We start from the raw sequence: 21,074 nt of genomic DNA on the forward strand, positions 1-21,074 counted from the left end.
GTCCATTCTAGCACGCTCTGCTCCACTCTGCTCTATGCCACTCCACTCTACAGCATTCCATTGTACTCCGTTCTATGACACTTTACTCTAGGCCTCTTCACTCTACACCCCTCCACTCTGAGCCACTGTTCTCAATACCCATCCACTCTATGACCCTCCATTCTACTCCACTCTCTCAACTCTGCCCCACTCCACACCAATCGTTGCCACTCCACAACATTCCATTTTACTCTGCTTCACTCCACTTTTTTCCCCTCTAGTCCATGACCCTCAACTCTACTCCATTCTACTGTACAACACTCTACTCCACTCCACTTTACAACACCCCATTCTATGCCACTCCCTTTCTATTCTATGACACTCTGCCCCATGACACTCAATGACTCTTCACTCAGTGACCCTCCACTGTACAACCCTCCATGACCATCTGCACCATTTCACTCTATGCCATGCAGTCCACTCAATACCACCTCACTTTGTGCCACTCCAAACCACTTGACTCTCTGCAACTCGACTCTTCAACGCTACTCTACTTTACAGCACTTTACTCCACTCTGTGCCACAACACTCTGTGTGCCTCTACTCCATTTCAAGCCCCTCCACTCAGCGGCATTTCACTCTATGGTACTTCAATCTACACCACTCCATTGTATGCCACGCCACTATATGCCACTCTACACCACTCCACTCCACTATATGCCACCCACTCTATGCCTCTCTCCACCCTTCCACTCTACAACACTCTACTCCAATCTGTGCCACAACACTACATGCCCCTCTACTCCACTCTACACCCCTCCACTCTAAGCCCCTTCACTCTACACCCCTCTGATCTTTGCCACAGTACTTTATACCAGTCCTCTCCACTTTAATCCTCGAATCACCACTCTACTCTACAATTCTCTATGCTATTATACACCACTCCACTCCAGGCCATTCTCCTCTATGCACCAAACTTTAACCATGCTGAATAGCACCCACGCTGGTGCACAGCAAGGCTAAAACTCATTTGCAAACTCATAAGCTCGTGCACAGTTCAGAACTATTGGCTTTCCCAATGCTTGTTTATTAAGGAGCCAATGAAAGAAAGTCATGCAACTTAATTTGTTCTATTTGATATTAAAGGAGTTGTGAAAAGATTGCAAAATCAATGTGTCACTTTTATTATAGCACAAACTGCAACAAACAAGACAAATCAGTATGTTCTGAAAAGTGCAAAATCAATGGCCCAGCTAAAATAAAAAATTTCCGTTAGAGCATCCATGTTTCCTTTTAAGGGAAACCCCTGTGCCAAACTGAGCTAGGCCACACCATCAGAATCAGCAACCAAAGCCCTGATTTGGCTCAATGGTGGTGGCCAATGTTTGGGCAGAGATCAAATGCTGTGACCATTATACTATTGGTACAATGTACTTGGGCAAAACCTAGGTTGCCAATGTAACTGTTGTGAACACAAAAGAGAGATGAAGAGGGAATGGAGGACAGTGGTGCTCCCCCACTTACACAATCTACCCTGTATGTACCATAACTGTAACCCTCTGTCAGTTATTCAAGAGTACAAGGGTATCAGCCAGCCACTGACTAGTTCAGTAGAGTGTTTTCCTGGTGGAAACTTTAGCAACAGCGAATAGCAGTGACTACAATATTGTAAAAGTAGGAGACACCTCACATAAGCAACTGTGATGGTGACACTCTGTAGTCATTCCAGTCGCATAGGCTTCTCATCGTACGTGTATTTCTGTGGGTGCAGGGTGTGGAATATCGTCCATCTGATCTACAGTAAAATTAGTTCAATAACTAAAGAATGCTACTGATACTAGTAAGTGCTATGTAATTAAGTCCTGTCAGATCCCTGCTCAGTTATTGGTCCTCTTTTCATGAAGACATCCAACATTCTCTGTTCATTTTAAAATGAGTCCTAGAAAATGCTAAATTACTTTTTCAGGGAGGTAACACAATGTGTGTCCCAGAATTTGAATTTGGGGTTTATTTGGACAGCAGATTTTAATTGTGCCGTTGATGTTAGTTGTGCATATGTCCTTCCAAGGATGGCGTAAAAACCAGGAATGGTATTGATCTTGAGACATATAGGCCCTCATTCCAACCCTGGCGGTCGGTGATAAAGTCACGGCAATAACGCCAACAGGCTGGCGGTAATTACCGCCAAATTATGACCATGGCAGGAAGAGCTCAGATGGACAGCCACTTTACCACACCGACCGCCAGGGTGGAAACAACAGCCACCGTGGCGATAGCCACCGACAGCCAGGCGGAAGACAATGTTCCGCACACCATATTATGACAGCCCAATCCGACACCTTTTCCGAGGTGGTACCAACGACATCAAAAGCCTGGCGGAAACACTGCACAGAAGGGAAAGGACTCACCATTGGAGACACAGGGAACAACCACGCCGCCATGGAGCCCGAGCTGCAAATATTTCCGATGATCTTTTACGTCATGCTCCACCACGAACACCAACGACGGCGAAGACAACCACGGTGAGTACAGCCGCCTAGCACACAGGGGAGGGGGGAAGAAAAATAGAGTGACACGTACACACTCACAACATCCCCCCACCCCCAACAACATACACATATCCATCAGCAATAAGACAACATACTGACCCCGTACCCATCAGGAATAATGAAAGGACTACAGGAATTGATGAAAGTGAGTGTAGTAATATAAATACAGTAGAAATACGTACATCCAATCTAAAAATATATACATATGTACAATTCAACGGACAATGCCCAATCCTCAGTGTGTGTGGGCCACAGGGCCACATGATAAAGTCCAAGGCCCCACTTGTCTCCTGCCACAACACGGAGAGAACACTGCAGGGGCATCATTTGGAAAATAGGCAGGCACCTCAGGGGGACAGGGAACGGGGGGCACCTCAGTCAGCAGATGGAGCAACACCACTGGTCCTGCCGATTGCTCTGTCCTGGGGAGTGCAAGGCCAAAGTCTCTCAAGTGGGTGACTTGCCCACTGGCTCTGGAGGGGACAACATGCCCCGTGCTTGATCGTGGTGAGAGCAAGGCCACAGTCTCTTAAGTGGGTGACTTGCCCACATGCTCTGAAGGGGGCATCGTGCCCTGTGCTCTGTCCTGGTTAGTGCAAGGCCACAGTCTCTCAAGTGGGTGACTTGCACTGCACACATGCTCTGGAGGGGGCAATATGCCCATTGCTCTGTCTTGAGGAGTGCAAGGCCACAGTCTCTCAAGTGGGTGACTTGCCCACTGGTTCTGGAGGGGGCATTGTGCCCTGTGATCTTCATCATGGGGAGGATGGGGTGAGTGGGTGGCTTCCCCACTGGCTCTGGAGTAGGCATTGTGCCCTGTGATCTTCATCCTGGGGAGGATGGGGTGAGTGGGTGGCTTCCCCACTGGTTCTGGAGGGGGCATTGTGCCCTGTGATCATCATCCTTGGAAGGATGGAGTGAGTGGATGGCTTCCCCACTGGTTCTGGAGGGGGCATCATGCCCTGTGATCTTCATCCTGGGGAGGATGGGGTGAGCAGGAGCCATACCCACTGGTTCTGGAGGGGGCAAGGTTCCCTGTGATGCAGATCTTGGGGAGTGCAAGGTCACAGTCTCTCAAGTGGGTATCATTCCCACAGGATTTGCAGGGTGCAGGCCGCGCAACAGCCCATGGAGGCAGGTTTACAGAATGTCCGCCGGCAGTGATGGCTGTTCAGTGGTGGCAGTGGTGGTGCTGTTGCTGGTAGTTGTGGGGGGAAGCTCCTGCCAATCCCCTGCAGCCTCGGACAGCTGCCCACTGCTGGTTGGCAGGTGGTGCTGATGCTGCTGCTGGCAGTGGTTGTGGGGGGAAGCTGCTGCTCATCCCCTGCAGCCTCGGACGGCTGCCCATTGCTGGTGGTGGTTGTGCTGCTGCTGATGGCAGTGGTTGTGGGGGTAAGCTCCTGCCCATCCCCTGCATCCTCGGACGGCTGCCCACTGCTGGTGGTGGTGCTGCTGCTGGCGGTGGTTGTGGGGGAAATCTCCTGCCCATCCCCTGTATCTTCAGACAGCTGCACAACCATGGTTGGTGGTGGGGGCTCCGACTGAGTCCCAGCACCAGGCCCCTTGTCCTTCCAGCCTGCTGGTGCAGGCCCTTTGCCCTTCCTGACAGCAGCTGGGGATGGCTCCTTGCCCTTCCTGGCAGCAGCAGGGGTTGGCTCCTTGCCCTCCCTGGCAGCAGCTGGGGATGGTTTGTTGCCCTTCCTGTCATCAGCTGGGGATGGCTCCTTGCCCTTCCTGGCAGCACTTGGGGCAGGCACCCTTTCCCTGAGGCAGCCTGGTGCCCTGGATCTTTTACCATCATGAGTGGGTGTGGACACTACTGGGCCCGTGGACTGGGTGGTTTAGGTGTTTGCCTGGGTTTTTTCCACCCTGGTCAGACGTGAAGGACGGGGGGTAGGGAAGAGTTCAGTGGTGGAGAGGAAAAGCTGCTTAGAGACATTGGGGCGGGGAGAGGGAGAAGGTATCGGAGTGGAGGAAGAGGGAGTGGTTGTGGGAGGTGTCTTGCTGCTGTGTTTGGGTGCAGGTGAGCTGGATGCTGTTGTGAGATGGATGGCTGTTGGGTGTCTGAGTGCTTGTGTGTTGTGTACCTTGAGGGAGGGGGTGGGACAGACAAAGTGGGAGAGGACACAGGGGATGTGTGCATGGCTGTTGTGGCGGTATCTGCCAGTGAGGTATGTGTTCTGATAGGTGTGCTGGTGATGGAGGTTGTGGATGTGGATGTGGATGTAGTGCATGCAGGTGTGAGTGTAGATGCAACTGGGAGGGAGGTGGGGAGGAGAAGGACAGGAACACAGTAGAGGCAGTGGATTTTGGTATGTCTACATCTAGATGGTGTTTGTGTGAGTGCCTGTGGGATGATGCATGGTGCTTGTGTTTGCCTGTGCCACTCTTGTGTGTTGTCTTTGGTGCATGCTCGTCTGGCTGTGTGCTTGGGATAGGTTGGAGTTGAGGGGAATGGGATTGTGTAGAGGAAGTTGGAGGGGGAGGGTGGAAACAGGGACAATGGCTACCATCAGAGAGGAGGCCAGAGCCTGGATTGATCTCTGTTGGGCCACCAAGCAAGTGTGAATGCCCTCCAGATAAGCATTGGTCTGTTGCATTTGGGCTGCCAGCCCCTGGATGGCATTGACAATGGTTGACTGCCCAACAGAGATGGATCTCTGGAGGTCCATAGCCTCCTCACTCAGCACAGCAGGGCTAACAGGGGCAGGGCCTGAGGTGCCTGGGGTGAAGGAGATGCCCACCCTCCTGGGTGAGCGGGAATGGGCAACTCGATGATGGGCTGCTAGGATTTCAGTGCTGGTACGGGGTGGCGGCTGTACCTGCAGCTTGGTGGGCACAGAGGTGTCCGCCCCCACCAGGGATCTTCCATCAAAGGAGGTATCTGTGTCCAAACTGGTCCCCTCCAGTCTCCGCCGTGGTGCTCCCCTCGCCCTCCATCCCACTGGTGCCCTCACCGTCGGTGGACTCTGCCGCCTGGGTCCTGTGGGATGCAGCTCCCTCTATCACCGGTACCTCTGCTCCTCTGCCAGATTATGCTAATGCACATAAGGACAGGATGACAGAACAAAAAGGGGGGGAGAGACAAAGGGTACACTTGGTCAATGGCTGCACCAACACCACCGTTGGTGTACACAGTGCCCTCACACACAGGGAACAGGCCTACTCACTATGCAATGCACTACCAGTGGCAATGCTAGTCACCAGGCAATGGGGAGGGACACATACCACCAAGTGCAGCATACCTGGGACCCACACAGCCCTTCCCATTAGTGGATGCCTACAAGCTAGATAGGAGCACTTTCACATCAGAACCCCAGCCAACATGGGACCTACTCTGCAATGTCAGGCCTGGCCTAGGGGCACCCCCAGACACACATCCTCCAACAGGATACCAGTCCAACAGACATATGTAGTTATGATGGGCACTGTACTCACCCCCTTGTGGCTGCTGTGATGCCCTCAAGCATCCATCCAGCTCCTGATAGGCCACCGCCAGTATGCGGGCCAACAGGGGAGTCAATGTTTGATTGACACCCCTTCCTCGTTGGGAGGCCATCCCCAGCTGGGCCTCTGCCATCTTCCGTGCCCAGAGTCTCAGGTCCTCCCACCGTTTCCAAGAGTGGGTGCTCCGGCTGCCTTAGATGCCCAGGGTCTGCATGTCCTTGGCGATGGCGCGTCATATAGCCTTCTTTTGATGGGCCCTGACCTGAAGAGGAAATACACACAGGGAAAGGTATTAGTCAGACCATCCTGCCTGTTACACTCATGTCCCACCATACCCCTTCCCATCCTCATTTTCACAGACCTGGCTCAGCACACAAGCAGCATGCCACCCAGGGGACATCCACCAACACCTCCCTAAACGAGGCCTTCAAACAGACCACTCCATACATTCATGCCCCATGCATTGTGCTCACAGTGTACTCACCTGTTGGTCTGGAGGCCCATACAGCAGTCAGTACTGGGGTAGGACCCCATCCACAAGTCTCTCTAACTCCGCCAAAGTGAAGGCAGGGGCGCTTTCCCTAGTCACACGCGTCATGATAGGTTTCAGACACAGGTCACAGCAGCACATGCAGTGTTGGTCCTCTCCTGTTGAAGGTCAGGTAGCAAGTGAGTGAACAAATCGAAAATGGAGGTGACGTCTGCGGCAGTGCATACCATCACCGCTGGCGTGCATTACCATTGGCCACTGTACCCCACAGGGCCCAATATTATCCAATGAGGCATTGCATGGCGGTTCCCAACTGCAACGGCGCACAATGTCAGCTGAATTACCTCACTTCCACCGGTCCCTCCACGAAGGACAGGTGGACGCATATACATTTCAAAGTAACATCATGCATTGTAGTGTCGTGGCTACAATGTACAGTTTGTGACCGGCTCCTCACTCTTTTTTTCCCCATAGATTGCTACTGCTGCGGATGAATAGGAGATGGAGACATACCCCTGTGTACAGATCACTGGTGGACTTGGCAACAATGGAGGACAGGCACATTATCCTCACCTATAGACTTGACAGGGCCACAATCACTGAGTTGTGTGCCCAATTGGAGCCTGACCTGATATCTGCTATCCGTCACTCCACTGGGATCCCCCCTCTTGTGCAAGTTGTATCTGGGCTCCATTTCTTGGCAACTGGTTCTTTCCAAGTGACAGCTGGCTTGGCAGCAGGAATGTCACAGCCAATGTTCTCAATAGTGCTGACCAGAGTGTTCTCTGCCCTGATTAAACACATGTGCAGCTACATTGTTTTCCTCCAGGTGGGGGATTTGGCATCAGTGAAGGCAGACTTCTATGCAATGGGACATATCTCCAACATCATTGGGGCAATTGATGGCACGCATATTGCATTTGTTCCCCCACGGCAAAATGAACAGATGTTCAGAAATCGAAAGAGTTTTCACTCATTGAATGTCCAGATGGTGTGCCTGGTGGACAAGTACATCTCCCACGTCAATATCCTGTGTCTGTGCATGATGCCTTTATCCTGAGGAATAGCAGCATCCCAAATGTGATGGCCCAACTGCAGAGGCACAGAGTGTGGCTAATAGGTGAGCCCTGGTTCCCACCCAGTGGATGTTGGTGTATGGGTATAGTGTGGGCCATATGGGATAGTGTGGCTAAATGTTGGCCCTCAATATTTGCAGGTGGCTAAATGTTGTCCCTCAATATTTGCAGGTGACTCAGGTTACGCCAACCTATCATAGCTACTGACCCCTGTGAGGAATCCCAGGACAAGGGCAGAGGAGACCGCCTCCCTCATAATGTTGGCCATGTCTGCCAGCACCCCTGCTATGGAGACCAGGGTGGTGTTGATGGCCTGCAAGTCCTCCCTGATCCCCTGGTACTTTCCCTCCTGCAGCCGCCTGTTCTCCTGCACGTTGTCCAGGATCTGGCCCAGCATATCCTGGGAATGTTGGTATGCTCCCAGGATCTTGGTGAATGCCTCCTGGAGAGTCGGTTCCCTGGGCCTGTCCTCACCCTGGCACACAGCACTCCTCCCAGTTTCCCTGTTGTACTGTGCCTCTGTCCCCTGAACCGTGTGCCCACTTCCACTGACCCCAGGTCTCTGATTGTCTTGGGTATGAGGTGTGCCCTGGGGTCCCTGTGGTGTTGGACACACTGCTGATTGACATGTCCTGGGGACAGATGTATGGGTTCGCTGGGTGGGTGCTGTAGTGGTATTTCCTGAGGGGGGAGGCACTGGGAGACCCAGTGTGTCTGTGGCTGGGTAACCAACTGACCAGAGGTCCCTGATGGGCCAGGTTGGTCATCCAGATCCAGGTGACAAGAGTTGCATTCATCACTGTGGGCCTCTTCTGTGGGGGGACTGGAAGTTGCTGATGTGATGGCATTCAGGTAGGGGGGTGATAGAAATAGAGAGTTGACTTACCAGAGTCCAGTCCTCCTGGTACTCCTGCCAGGCCCTCAGGATGCATGATTTGAAAGACTTGCTTCTCCCATGTTGTTAGTTGTGGGGGAGGAGGTGGGAGTCCACCGCCAGTCGTCTATACAGCTAGTTGGTGTCTTGCTGCTATGGAACATACCTTCCCCTATAGGGCGTTCCACCTCTTCCTGATGTCGTCTCTTGTTCTGGGGTGCTGTCCCATGGCGTTGACCCTGTCCACGATCCTCTGCCATAGCTCTATCTTCCTAGAAACGGATATCTGCGGCACCTGTGCTCCAAATAGCTGAGGCTCTACCCGGATGACTTCCTGCACCATGACCCTTAACTCCTCCTCAGAGAATCTGGGGTGTCATTGTGGTGCCGTGGGTGTAGTGTGAGTGGTGAGGATGTGCAAGGTGATATGTTGAAATCTGTGATGTAAGGTGCATGGGTGGTGTTTAGGTGATGGTGGTGTGTGGGTCTGGTCTTGTCTGAGTCGTGATGTCAGTCTGTTGGCAATGGTTTGTATTCGTAAAGGGTTGTGGGTAATGTGGGTTTTATAGTGGTGTGGGTGTGTGGGTGTGGTGTATGTATGGGTGTCAGGTGTGTGTTTTTTTAATTGTCCAATGTGGTGGTGTTTCCTATGTGTGTGTGTACTTTAAGCGCATCGGTATATACCTCCAATGGTTTACCACCATTGAATGTCCGCCGTGGTGAGTCGTGGGACATAATGTGGTGGGTTTTGTTTTGTTGGCGTAACAGTGTGGGTTTTGATACCACCAGTTTATCACTGACCTTTGGTTTGGCGGACTTGTGTCTGTGGCTGAATAGTGACGGATTGGTGTGTGTGTGTCATAATAAATTGAGCGGATATCCGCGGCGGTATGTTGGAAGCAGTCAGCGTGGTGGTAAGTGGGATTTACCGCAAATGTCATGATGAGGGCCATAATCTCTGAAGCAGAATTGGTACAAGTTAAACAATTTTAGCACCTGAGAGGTAAACAATATTCATTTTACTTCCCCACACATCGCAACAGCAGTAGATTTTACTACATTTTAAATGTATGTGATAACCTCAAAGGGATGAAAACAACAAACTATTTGAAAAAGTTCCTTTCAGATTATTTCTTAATAGTACTCATGCTGAGGCAGGCACAATCTAGACCCAAAGTTCCACTGAGGCACTAAGGCCCTCATTATGTACTTGGTGGTCAAGAACGCCATGTGGACGGAGGTGGAAATTTCTGCCACCGGCATGGCGGTCTCGACCGACACATAATGTACACCGTAGGGACCGCCACAGACGGCCTTCTACCACCGCCAGGCTACCGCTGATAGGCAGCCTGACGATGGCAGAATTCTTCATCCAACAGGGCAGCGGCTCTGGATAAAGAACCCTTGAGCCGCCAGCCATTCCCTGGTGGGTTCACCAGCCAGAAAAAGGCTGGTGGAAGGGGTGCTTAGGGGCCCCTGTGCAGAGCGCTGTCGAGCAGGTCTTGATCTGCGCAACAGGTGCTACTGCACCCGCCTCACAGCGGCATTGATGCCGTCTCCATGTGGAGCCTTCCGCAATGTCCCGGCCCAGCATTCCGCTGGGCGGGCTGGCAGAAACACTGTTTCTGCCCTCCGGTCCAGCAGAATGTTAATTATTTGGCCAGCGGGGTCTCAAGGGGGCTGGCGGTCTGTGATAAGACCGCCAGCATGAACACGGCGGGAATTCCCGCCGTGTTCATAATGACCCCCTTAGACTTGAGACCCTTACTGATCCATTGTTCGTATACCATATTAAGACCTACTGTCAAAGCCCAGCTCACCTGAGTTCTTGTTCAGTTCTGATGGAGGTTGAAGACAATCCGACCCCACCCTGAAACTGCTTGTTCCAGCACACTAGTTTTTAAAACAGTGCACTAAGAACAGAAGCTCAAGGGAAGGGGGGAAGTGGATAAAATAAAAAAAAGAGAGACAACACCGTTCTTGCGTTTCCACTGTTGAAGTGCTGCACAAATCTGCGGCCCTTTATGACTTCTGTAGAAACTGGTGCCTAATGAAACATAAACAAAGAACAGATAAGTGCAACCTATTCCTAAATGGGTTCCTGACTATCCCTTTATTTATTGGAAATTCTCTTCTAAAAGTACCTCTTGGATCCTGGTCTCTAGTTTCCAGGTTTGGAATGTGTTACTGCTCTGGGATGTGTTTTCTATTACTGTTAAGCTTCTAAAAAATTAAACAAATACCGTTATCAGAATTACCAATATCAAACATTCATCATAATATAACTAAAGCCTAAATTCCCAATAGCAGACTCACTTTTCGCATATTTCCAGAATCTTTTATAAAACAAATACTGTACTTTTACATCAAAATACAGCATGTAATTTGTGCAAGTCCTTGATTTACTGTTTTCCTTGCTGTCAATGGTTTCCACTGTTCGATTCCCAAAAGTTCCATGAAAAAAAACAATGTCCGCTTCACAAAGTCCTGCAAAATAATCCTGCAACAAAGAGCCTTAATCACAATGCTCGTGGAAGGCACTTCGCCTCAAACTGTCTATACACGAATCCAGAAATTGCCGTCAAAGCTCCCTCAGGTAATAAAAAGTTTTGCACTTACTTGTTGCTGGCAAGAGATACTGATCAGTCTAACCTTGTCTTCTTTCTCTTTTGCAGGTTACTCGTAGGAGAGAGGCTGAGGCAAGGAGGAACCGGAAACCGGAAGAAGGAAGAGCCAGCAGCTGCGCCAATTGAAGTCAAAGAAAGTCTGTAAAGAGCAGGAGTGCCAGCGCCGAGGGATCTGTTCTCAGGTAAGCGGGAGGTAGACGAGCACAAGCACTGGGTGAGGCTCGGGGGATGCCTTTTATAGACAGGGCTGGGTGTGGTTCGAAGAGCTGGGTGTGGTTTGAAGGGCTGGGTGTGGTCCTCACATGCTGCACATGTTCTTGGAAGGTGTGCAGAGCTGGGTGTGGTTTGAAGAGCTGGGTGTGGTCCTCACATGCTGCACATGTTCTTGAAAGGTGTGCAGAGTTTCAGTTATTATGCAAATGAGTTGGATTAACACATGGCCTAGGGAGGAGTGTTTTAAAGAAGCCTTGGTAAAAGCAAGGCCCAATGTGTAAACAAAACAGCACATTAAACAACATACACAGAAGCCTAGGGGGGGGGGAAGGTGAGATAACAAGAAAGGCTTTGAATAGTAAGTTTAAAAGGGAGCTATTACAGAACCCACTAGTGCAGTGAGAGGGGACATGCTCTTTGCTGTGTACAAACCCTAACAGTTGCCCCCCTCAAAGGCCTTCCTACAGGACGGGGTTTTCCTGGATTTTTTAAATAAAACCGTCTAATCAGCTGTGGGGCATGTACATATGATGCTGGTTCCCATGAATTCTCAGATTCATCATATCCTTTCCATTCTACTAAATAAAACAGACGTCCACTAATTCTTTTTGAGTCTTTTATGCTTTTCACTTCATATTCCAGATTTCCTTTAATTGGTATGGGTGGAGGTGGTGGTTCAGGTCGGGTTTTTGAGTTGTACGGCTTAAGCAAGGACACATGGAATGTAGTATGTACTGGATATTCTTTTGGTAAATCTAATTTTACTGTTACCGGGTTTACTATGGCAGTTATACTAAAGGGTCCAATGAAACGTGGTTGCAGCTTTCGGGATCCCTCTATGTTTAGGTTTTTTGTGGAGAGCCATACCTTGTCACCAATTTTATACATTGGGGCCTCAGACCTGTGTTTGTCTGCTTGTCTTTTCATGCTTTCCTTGTACTTTAATAAATGTTTCCTGGCTTTGTCTTGTATGTCACCTAACCTCGTTAGTCTATCCGTTACTGTAGGCAACAGGGAATCTTCTAACAAAATGGGTATAGCTCTTGGATGATACCCCTGCAAGAAATAGAATGGTGAGCAAAGTAGAGCTGAATGCTCAGTATTATTATAAACAAACTCTGCTACAGGAAGAGCTTCCAACCATTCACTAGAATAATCAGCCAATAAACAACGTAGCGTTTGAAGTAAGGTTTGGTTCAGTCGTTCAGTCTGTCCATCTGTCTCTGGGTGGAAAGCAGTGGATAAGGCCACATCTATTTTCAGTTTTTCACATAATTTTTTCCAAAATCTGGAGTTGAACTGGCTCCCTCGGTCTGACACCACTTTGCTTGGCAAACCATGTAAACGCACAATTTCCCTTATAAAAATATCGGCAAATTCTGCCGCCGTGGGTAATTTCCGTAATGGTACAAAATGTGCCATTTTAGATAAAAAATCCACTATAACCAACACTGTTGTGAAGGATTTTACAGGTGGTAAACCTAAAATAAAGTCTACGCTCACAGTGTGCCAAGGTTGTTTGGGTGTTGGCATTGGTATTAACAAGCCGTCAGGAGCCTTATGAGAAGATTTATGTCTTGCACAAATTGGACAGGTAGTGACAAATTGCTTAATGTCCTTTCTTATAGTGTCCCACCAAAAGTGTTTTTGCACATTTTCCAGGGTTTTTACCCAACCAGGATGACCTGCCAACGGTGAGGCGTGATACCAAATTATCACCTGTGTTTGTAATTCAGAGGTGGGCACTAACAGCATGTTGTCGTGGTACAATAAACCTTGTTGTATTGTGTTATGGGAATCCTTTAACCAATCCTGAGGTGCTATTTGCATGTGTGCATTATATAGATCTGTGATGAAATCCTTCTGTTGTACTGGTGCCAACAACTTTTGGGGAGGAATAATGGGTTCTCCTATTTTATCTTGTTTCATGTCTGAGGTATGTCCGTATCTAGATAACACATCAGATTGAATTTGTTGTGCACCTGGTCTATAGGTTATAACAAAGTCAAATGTGCTAAAAAAAATTAACCAGCGCATCTGACGTGGTGTTAGTGCTTTAAGTGATCCAAAAAACTGTAGGTTCTTATGGTCAGAAAAGATTGTAACTGGGTACTTGGCTCCCATTAAATGGTGCCTCCATTCTGAAAAGGCTACTTTGATAGCTAGTAGTTCCCTTTCAGCCACAGTGTAATTTTGTTCAGCTGGTAATAACTTTTTGGAATAGAAGGCTATAGGATGTAACTGGCCATCTACTGCATCTCGTTGAGAGAGAACTCCTCCTAAAGCTACTTGTGAAGCATCCGCTTCAACAAAAAAGGGCAAGTCAGGATCAGGATGTTTCAGAATTGGGGCTGAAGTGAACTTTTGTTTTAGGAGTTGAAAGGCATGTGCCGCCTCATCAGTCCAAATAAATCGTTGCCCTTTCCGCAACAAGGTAGTTATTGGGGCTGCAATGTCTGCAAAATGTGCAATAAACCTCCTATAAAAATTGGCGAAACCCAGAAATTTCTGAATATCTTTTACAGAGGATGGTTCTGGCCAATCAGCAATAGCACTGATTTTCTTTACATCCATAGTTATTCCTTGAGGTGACAGGCAGTATCCTAAAAAGTCCACCTTGTTGACATTAAAAGTACACTTTTCTAACTTAGCAAAAAGATGATTTTCTTTTAACTTTGATAATACTGCACGAACATGTTGGGTATGTTCTTCTGAGTTCTTAGAGTAAATGAGGATGTCGTCTATGTATACTATGACACAAACGTCCAGGAATTCGTGTAGGACCTCATTTATAAAGAACTGAAAGGCCGCAGGGGCATTACATAACCCAAAGGGCATTACTGTGTACTCAAATAAACCAAACTTTGTCTTGAAAGCTGTCTTCCACTCATCCCCCTCTTTTACTCGGACCAGGTGGTAAGCTCCCCGCAGATCTAGTTTAGTGTATACAGTAGAATGTCTTAATTGATCCAACAACACAGGTATTAGAGGAAGAGGATATTTATTCTTTATTGTAGCCTTATTTAGTCCTCTATAATCGATACACGCGCGCAGGGATTTATCCGGCTTCGGGATAAAAAAGAGTGGAGATGACACTGGAGATGTGGAATGACGGATGAACCCAGACTGTAGTAGGTCATCTAGGTAGGTTCTTAAGTATTTGGTTTCTTCGTCAGTCAAAGCATATACTCTGTTATTAGGTAAAGGGGCCCCTGGGATAAGATCTATACGGCAGTCATAAGACCGATGTGGGGGCAGCACACTAGCCTTTACTGGATCAAAGACTTCTTTAAAGTCAGAATATTCAGGAGGGAGACTTGGTTCATCTTGTGTAACACTAGCACAGTGTAATACTGTGCTCTGTTCTGTACCTGCTTCTTGATAGCAATTGGTTCTACAGAAAGAGGAATCCAAAGTAACAGTTCTATTCACCCAATCAATTTTTGGGTTATGAGTTGTTAACCAGGGTACCCCGAGAATCAAACCAAAATTAGGAGTATCTATCAGATCAAAGCTAATCACCTCTGTGTGCCCGTTCTGACAGACCATAACAAGTGGACTTGTTTGTTTTGTGATTAATCCAGAGGTCAATTCTGACCCATCCACTGCACATACTGCTTCTGGACAAGGCTTTAGGCACATAGGAAGTCCTAAGATTTCAGCTAACTTATTATCCACAAAATTTCCTGTCGCGCCTGAGTCCAGTAGGACAGGGAGAGAATGCCTCACTTGGGTAGTAACAATTAAAACGACCTGAATTATGAAATGTCTAGGTATGTGCGGTACCCTGAAGGCTGCAGCATTAGAGGTTTGATTAAGATGTTTTCTCGAACAAGTAACCTCTCCCCTTGTCGAGCTTAATCGTTTCCCGATTCAGATGAGGAGGTGGAGGAAATTGCACCCTTTCGTGGAGTTTTAGGCTTTACTGGACATTCTCTGGCAAAGTGACCTGCCCTGCCACAATATAAACATAATTGAAATGTTCTCCTTCTTTCTTTTTCCTCTGATGTGAGTGGACCTCTGAGTGTCCCTATTTGCATAGGCTCTGGTTCAGGGAGTTTATTATCTGTGTCTTTCTTCTCGTGTCTAATAAAAGTTAACCGTGATTCCAGTTTGTATTTATCTCTCTTTCTTTCTCCTAGTCTATGTTCTAATTTCACAACTAAATCTACAAAGTCTGAATAGTCTTTTGGCAAATCAACGATATGAGCCAGCGCGTCTTTTAACTCGTCTCTCAAACCTTTATAAAAAAGGGAGACACGCTTTTCTTCTGGCCACTGTGTCTCGGTGAGTAAACGATTAAAACTAGTGAGATAGGTCAATAAATCCTTGTTACCTTGTTTAAGATTTAAAAGCTCATTATCACTTGCCTGCATGAAAGTGTGTTTTGCAAAGAGGCTGGTCATGGTACGTTTAAATTGATTCCAATTATGGAGGATGGGATCATCTCTATCCACGAAAGGAATTGACCAATTGGCTGCTGTGCCACCCAAATAAGACAAGACGAATGCCACTTTCGTATCATCAGTAGGGAACTGTTGTGGCTTACAAATGAAGTGTAATTGACATTGATTGATAAAAACATGGAATTTGTTACTATCTCCATGAAAACGTTCAGGTGCTGCTAAGGGCACAACATTAGGAACATTAACAGTAACCTCAACTGGGGAAGGCAAAGTTGAATGTTTTGATGGCGCCCCTGTCTCTGAGGAGGTTTTAAACAAAGGCGTAGAAGCTGTGTTCCACTGAGATCCCCTAAATTTATACCTGCTTAAATCCTGTTTTAAAGAGGTATTCTCCATCTTTAATCTCTCTATTTCCTCTTGCATATGTTGCAAGATGCCAGACACTGATTCATTATGAGCCAAGTCCTCATTTAGGGCCTGCGCCATATCCGTGACGTCAATGCCCTCTATTTCTTCCCCGGTATTCATCGTCCACCAGAACTGAAATTTTTTTTTAAGGCTTGTGCTTCTGTCAAAGCCCAGCTCACCTGAGTTCTTGTTCAGTTCTGATGGAGGTTGAAGACAATCCGACCCCACCCTGAAACTGCTTGTTCCAGCACACTAGTTTTTAAAACAGTGCACTAAGAACAGAAGCTCAAGGGAAGGGGGGAAGTGGATAAAATAAAAAAAAGAGAGACAACACCGTTCTTGCGTTTCCACTGTTGAAGTGCTGCACAAATCTGCGGCCCTTTATGACTTCTGTAGAAACTGGTGCCTAATGAAACATAAACAAAGAACAGATAAGTGCAACCTATTCCTAAATGGGTTCCTGACTATCCCTTTATTTATTGGAAATTCTCTTCTAAAAGTACCTCTTGGATCCTGGTCTCTAGTTTCCAGGTTTGGAATGTGTTACTGCTCTGGGATGTGTTTTCTATTACTGTTAAGCTTCTAAAAAATTAAACAAATACCGTTATCAGAATTACCAATATCAAACATTCATCATAATATAACTAAAGCCTAAATTCCCAATAGCAGACTCACTTTTCGCATATTTCCAGAATCTTTTATAAAACAAATACTGTACTTTTACATCAAAATACAGCATGTAATTTGTGCAAGTCCTTGATTTACTGTTTTCCTTGCTGTCAATGGTTTCCACTGTTCGATTCCCAAAAGTTCCATGAAAAAAAACAATGTCCGCTTCACAAAGTCCTGCAAAATAATCCTGCAACAAAGAGCCTTAATCACAATGCTCGTGGAAGGCACTTCGCCTCAAACTGTCTATACACGAATCCAGAAATTGCCGTCAAAGCTCCCTCAGGTAATAAAAAGTTTTGCACTTACTTGTTGCTGGCAAGAGATACTGATCAGTCTAACCTTGTCTTCTTTCTCTTTTGCAGGTTACTCGTAGGAGAGAGGCTGAGGCAAGGAGGAACCGGAAACCGGAAGAAGGAAGAGCCAGCAGCTGCGCCAATTGAAGTCAAAGAAAGTCTGTAAAGAGCAGGAGTGCCAGCGCCGAGGGATCTGTTCTCAGGTAAGCGGGAGGTAGACGAGCACAAGCACTGGGTGAGGCTCGGGGGATGCCTTTTATAGACAGGGCTGGGTGTGGTTCGAAGAGCTGGGTGTGGTTTGAAGGGCTGGGTGTGGTCCTCACATGCTGCACATGTTCTTGGAAGGTGTGCAGAGCTGGGTGTGGTTTGAAGAGCTGGGTGTGGTCCTCACATGCTGCACATGTTCTTGAAAGGTGTGCAGAGTTTCAGTTATTATGCAAATGAGTTGGATTAACACATGGCCTAGGGAGGAGTGTTTTAAAGAAGCCTTGGTAAAAGCAAGGCCCAATGTGTAAACAAAACAGCACATTAAACAACATACACAGAAGCCTAGGGGGGGGGGGGAAGGTGAGATAACAAGAAAGGCTTTGAATAGTAAGTTTAAAAGGGAGCTATTACAGAACCCACTAGTGCAGTGAGAGGGGACATGCTCTTTGCTGTGTACAAACCCTAACAGTTGCCCCCCTCAAAGGCCCTCCTACAGGACGGGGTTTTCCTGGATTTTTTAAATAAAACCGTCTAATCAGCTGTGGGGCATGTACATATGATGCTGGTTCCCATGAATTCTCAGATTCATCATATCCTTTCCATTCTACTAAATAAAACAGACGTCCACTAATTCTTTTTGAGTCTTTTATGCTTTTCACTTCATATTCCAGATTTCCTTTAATTGGTATGGGTGGAGGTGGTGGTTCAGGTCGGGTTTTTGAGTTGTACGGCTTAAGCAAGGACACATGGAATGTAGTATGTACTGGATATTCTTTTGGTAAATCTAATTTTACTGTTACCGGGTTTACTATGGCAGTTATACTAAAGGGTCCAATGAAACGTGGTTGCAGCTTTCGGGATCCCTCTATGTTTAGGTTTTTTGTGGAGAGCCATACCTTGTCACCAATTTTATACATTGGGGCCTCAGACCTGTGTTTGTCTGCTTGTCTTTTCATGCTTTCCTTGTACTTTAATAAATGTTTCCTGGCTTTGTCTTGTATGTCACCTAACCTCGTTAGTCTATCCGTTACTGTAGGCAACAGGGAATCTTCTAACAAAATGGGTATAGCTCTTGGATGATACCCCTGCAAGAAATAGAATGGTGAGCAAAGTAGAGCTGAATGCTCAGTATTATTATAAACAAACTCTGCTACAGGAAGAGCTTCCAACCATTCACTAGAATAATCAGCCAATAAACAACGTAGCGTTTGAAGTAAGGTTTGGTTCAGTCGTTCAGTCTGTCCATCTGTCTCTGGGTGGAAAGCAGTGGATAAGGCCACATCTATTTTCAGTTTTTCACATAATTTTTTCCAAAATCTGGAGTTGAACTGGCTCCCTCGGTCTGACACCACTTTGCTTGGCAAACCATGTAAACGCACAATTTCCCTTATAAAAATATCGGCAAATTCTGCCGCCGTGGGTAATTTCCGTAATGGTACAAAATGTGCCATTTTAGATAAAAAATCCACTATAACCAACACTGTTGTGAAGGATTTTACAGGTGGTAAACCTAAAATAAAGTCTACGCTCACAGTGTGCCAAGGTTGTTTGGGTGTTGGCATTGGTATTAACAAGCCGTCAGGAGCCTTATGAGAAGATTTATGTCTTGCACAAATTGGACAGGTAGTGACAAATTGCTTAATGTCCTTTCTTATAGTGTCCCACCAAAAGTGTTTTTGCACATTTTCCAGGGTTTTTACCCAACCAGGATGACCTGCCAACGGTGAGGCGTGATGCCAAATTATCACCTGTGTTTGTAATTCAGAGGTGGGCACTAACAGCATGTTGTCGTGATACAATAAACCTTGTTGTATTGTGTTATGGGAATCCTTTAACCAATCCTGAGGTGCTATTTGCATGTGTGCATTATATAGATCTGTGATGAAATCCTTCTGTTGTACTGGTGCCAACAACTTTTGGGGAGGAATAATGGGTTCTCCTATTTTATCTTGTTTCATGTCTGAGGTATGTCCGTATCTAGATAACACATCAGATTGAATTTGTTGTGCACCTGGTCTATAGGTTATAACAAAGTCAAATGTGCTAAAAAAATTTAACCAGCGCATCTGACGTGGTGTTAGTGCTTTAAGTGATCCAAAAAACTGTAGGTTCTTATGGTCAGAAAAGATTGTAACTGGGTACTTGGCTCCCATTAAATGGTGCCTCCATTCTGAAAAGGCTACTTTGATAGCTAGTAGTTCCCTTTCAGCCACAGTGTAATTTTGTTCAGCTGGTAATAACTTTTTGGAATAGAAGGCTATAGGATGTAACTGGCCATCTACTGCATCTCGTTGAGAGAGAACTCCTCCTAAAGCTACTTGTGAAGCATCCGCTTCAACAAAAAAGGGCAAGTCAGGATCAGGATGTTTCAGAATTGGGGCTGAAGTGAACTTTTGTTTTAGGAGTTGAAAGGCGTGTGCCGCCTCATCAGTCCAAATAAATCGTTGCCCTTTCCGCAACAAGGTAGTTATTGGGGCTGCAATGTCTGCAAAATGTGCAATAAACCTCCTATAAAAATTGGCGAAACCCAGAAATTTCTGAATATCTTTTACAGAGGATGGTTCTGGCCAATCAGCAATAGCACTGATTTTCTTTACATCCATAGTTATTCCTTGAGGTGACAGGCAGTATCCTAAAAAGTCCACCTTGTTGACATTAAAAGTACACTTTTCTAACTTAGCAAAAAGATGATTTTCTTTCAACTTTGATAATACTGCACGAACATGTTGGGTATGTTCTTCTGAGTTCTTAGAGTAAATGAGGATGTCGTCTATGTATACTATGACACAAACGTCCAGGAATTCGTGTAGGACCTCATTTATAAAGAACTGAAAGGCCGCAGGGGCATTACATAACCCAAAGGGCATTACTGTGTACTCAAATAAACCAAACTTTGTCTTGAAAGCTGTCTTCCACTCATCCCCCTCTTTTACTCGGACCAGGTGGTAAGCTCCCCGCAGATCTAGTTTAGTGTATACAGTAGAATGTCTTAATTGATCCAACAACACAGGTATTAGAGGAAGAGGATATTTATTCTTTATTGTAGCCTTATTTAGTCCTCTATAATCGATACACGCGCGCAGGGATTTATCCGGCTTCGGGATAAAAAAGAGTGGAGATGACACTGGAGATGTGGAATGACGGATGAACCCAGACTGTAGTAGGTCATCCAGGTAGGTTCTTAAGTATTTGGTTTCTTCGTCAGTCAAAGCATATACTCTGTTATTAGGTAAAGGGGCCCCTGGGATAAGATCTATACGGCAGTCATAAGACCGATGTGGGGGCAGCACACTAGCCTTTACTGGATCAAAGACGTCTTTAAAGTCAGAATATTCAGGAGGGAGACTTGGTTCATCTTGTGTAACACTAGCACAGTGTAATACTGTGCTCTGTTCTGTACCTGCTTCTTGATAGCAATTGGTTCTACAGACAGAGGAATCCAAAGTAACAGTTCTATTCACCCAATCAATTTTTGGGTTATGAGTTGTTAACCAGGGTACCCCGAGAATCAAACCAAAATTAGGAGTATCTATCAGATCAAAGCTAATCACCTCTGTGTGCCCGTTCTGACAGACCATAACAAGTGGACTTGTTTGTTTTGTGATTAATCCAGAGGTCAATTCTGACCCATCCACTGCACATACTGCTTCTGGACAAGGCTTTAGGCACATAGGAAGTCCTAAGATTTCAGCTAACTTATTATCCACAAAATTTCCTGTCGCGCCTGAGTCCAGTAGGACAGGGAGAGAATGCCTCACTTGGGTAGTAACAATTAAAACGACCTGAATTATGAAATGTCTAGGTATGTGCGGTACCCTGAAGGCTGCAGCATT

Source organism: Pleurodeles waltl, chromosome 3_1 (assembly GCF_031143425.1).
Source record: "Pleurodeles waltl isolate 20211129_DDA chromosome 3_1, aPleWal1.hap1.20221129, whole genome shotgun sequence".
NCBI lineage: Eukaryota > Metazoa > Chordata > Amphibia > Caudata > Salamandridae > Pleurodeles > Pleurodeles waltl.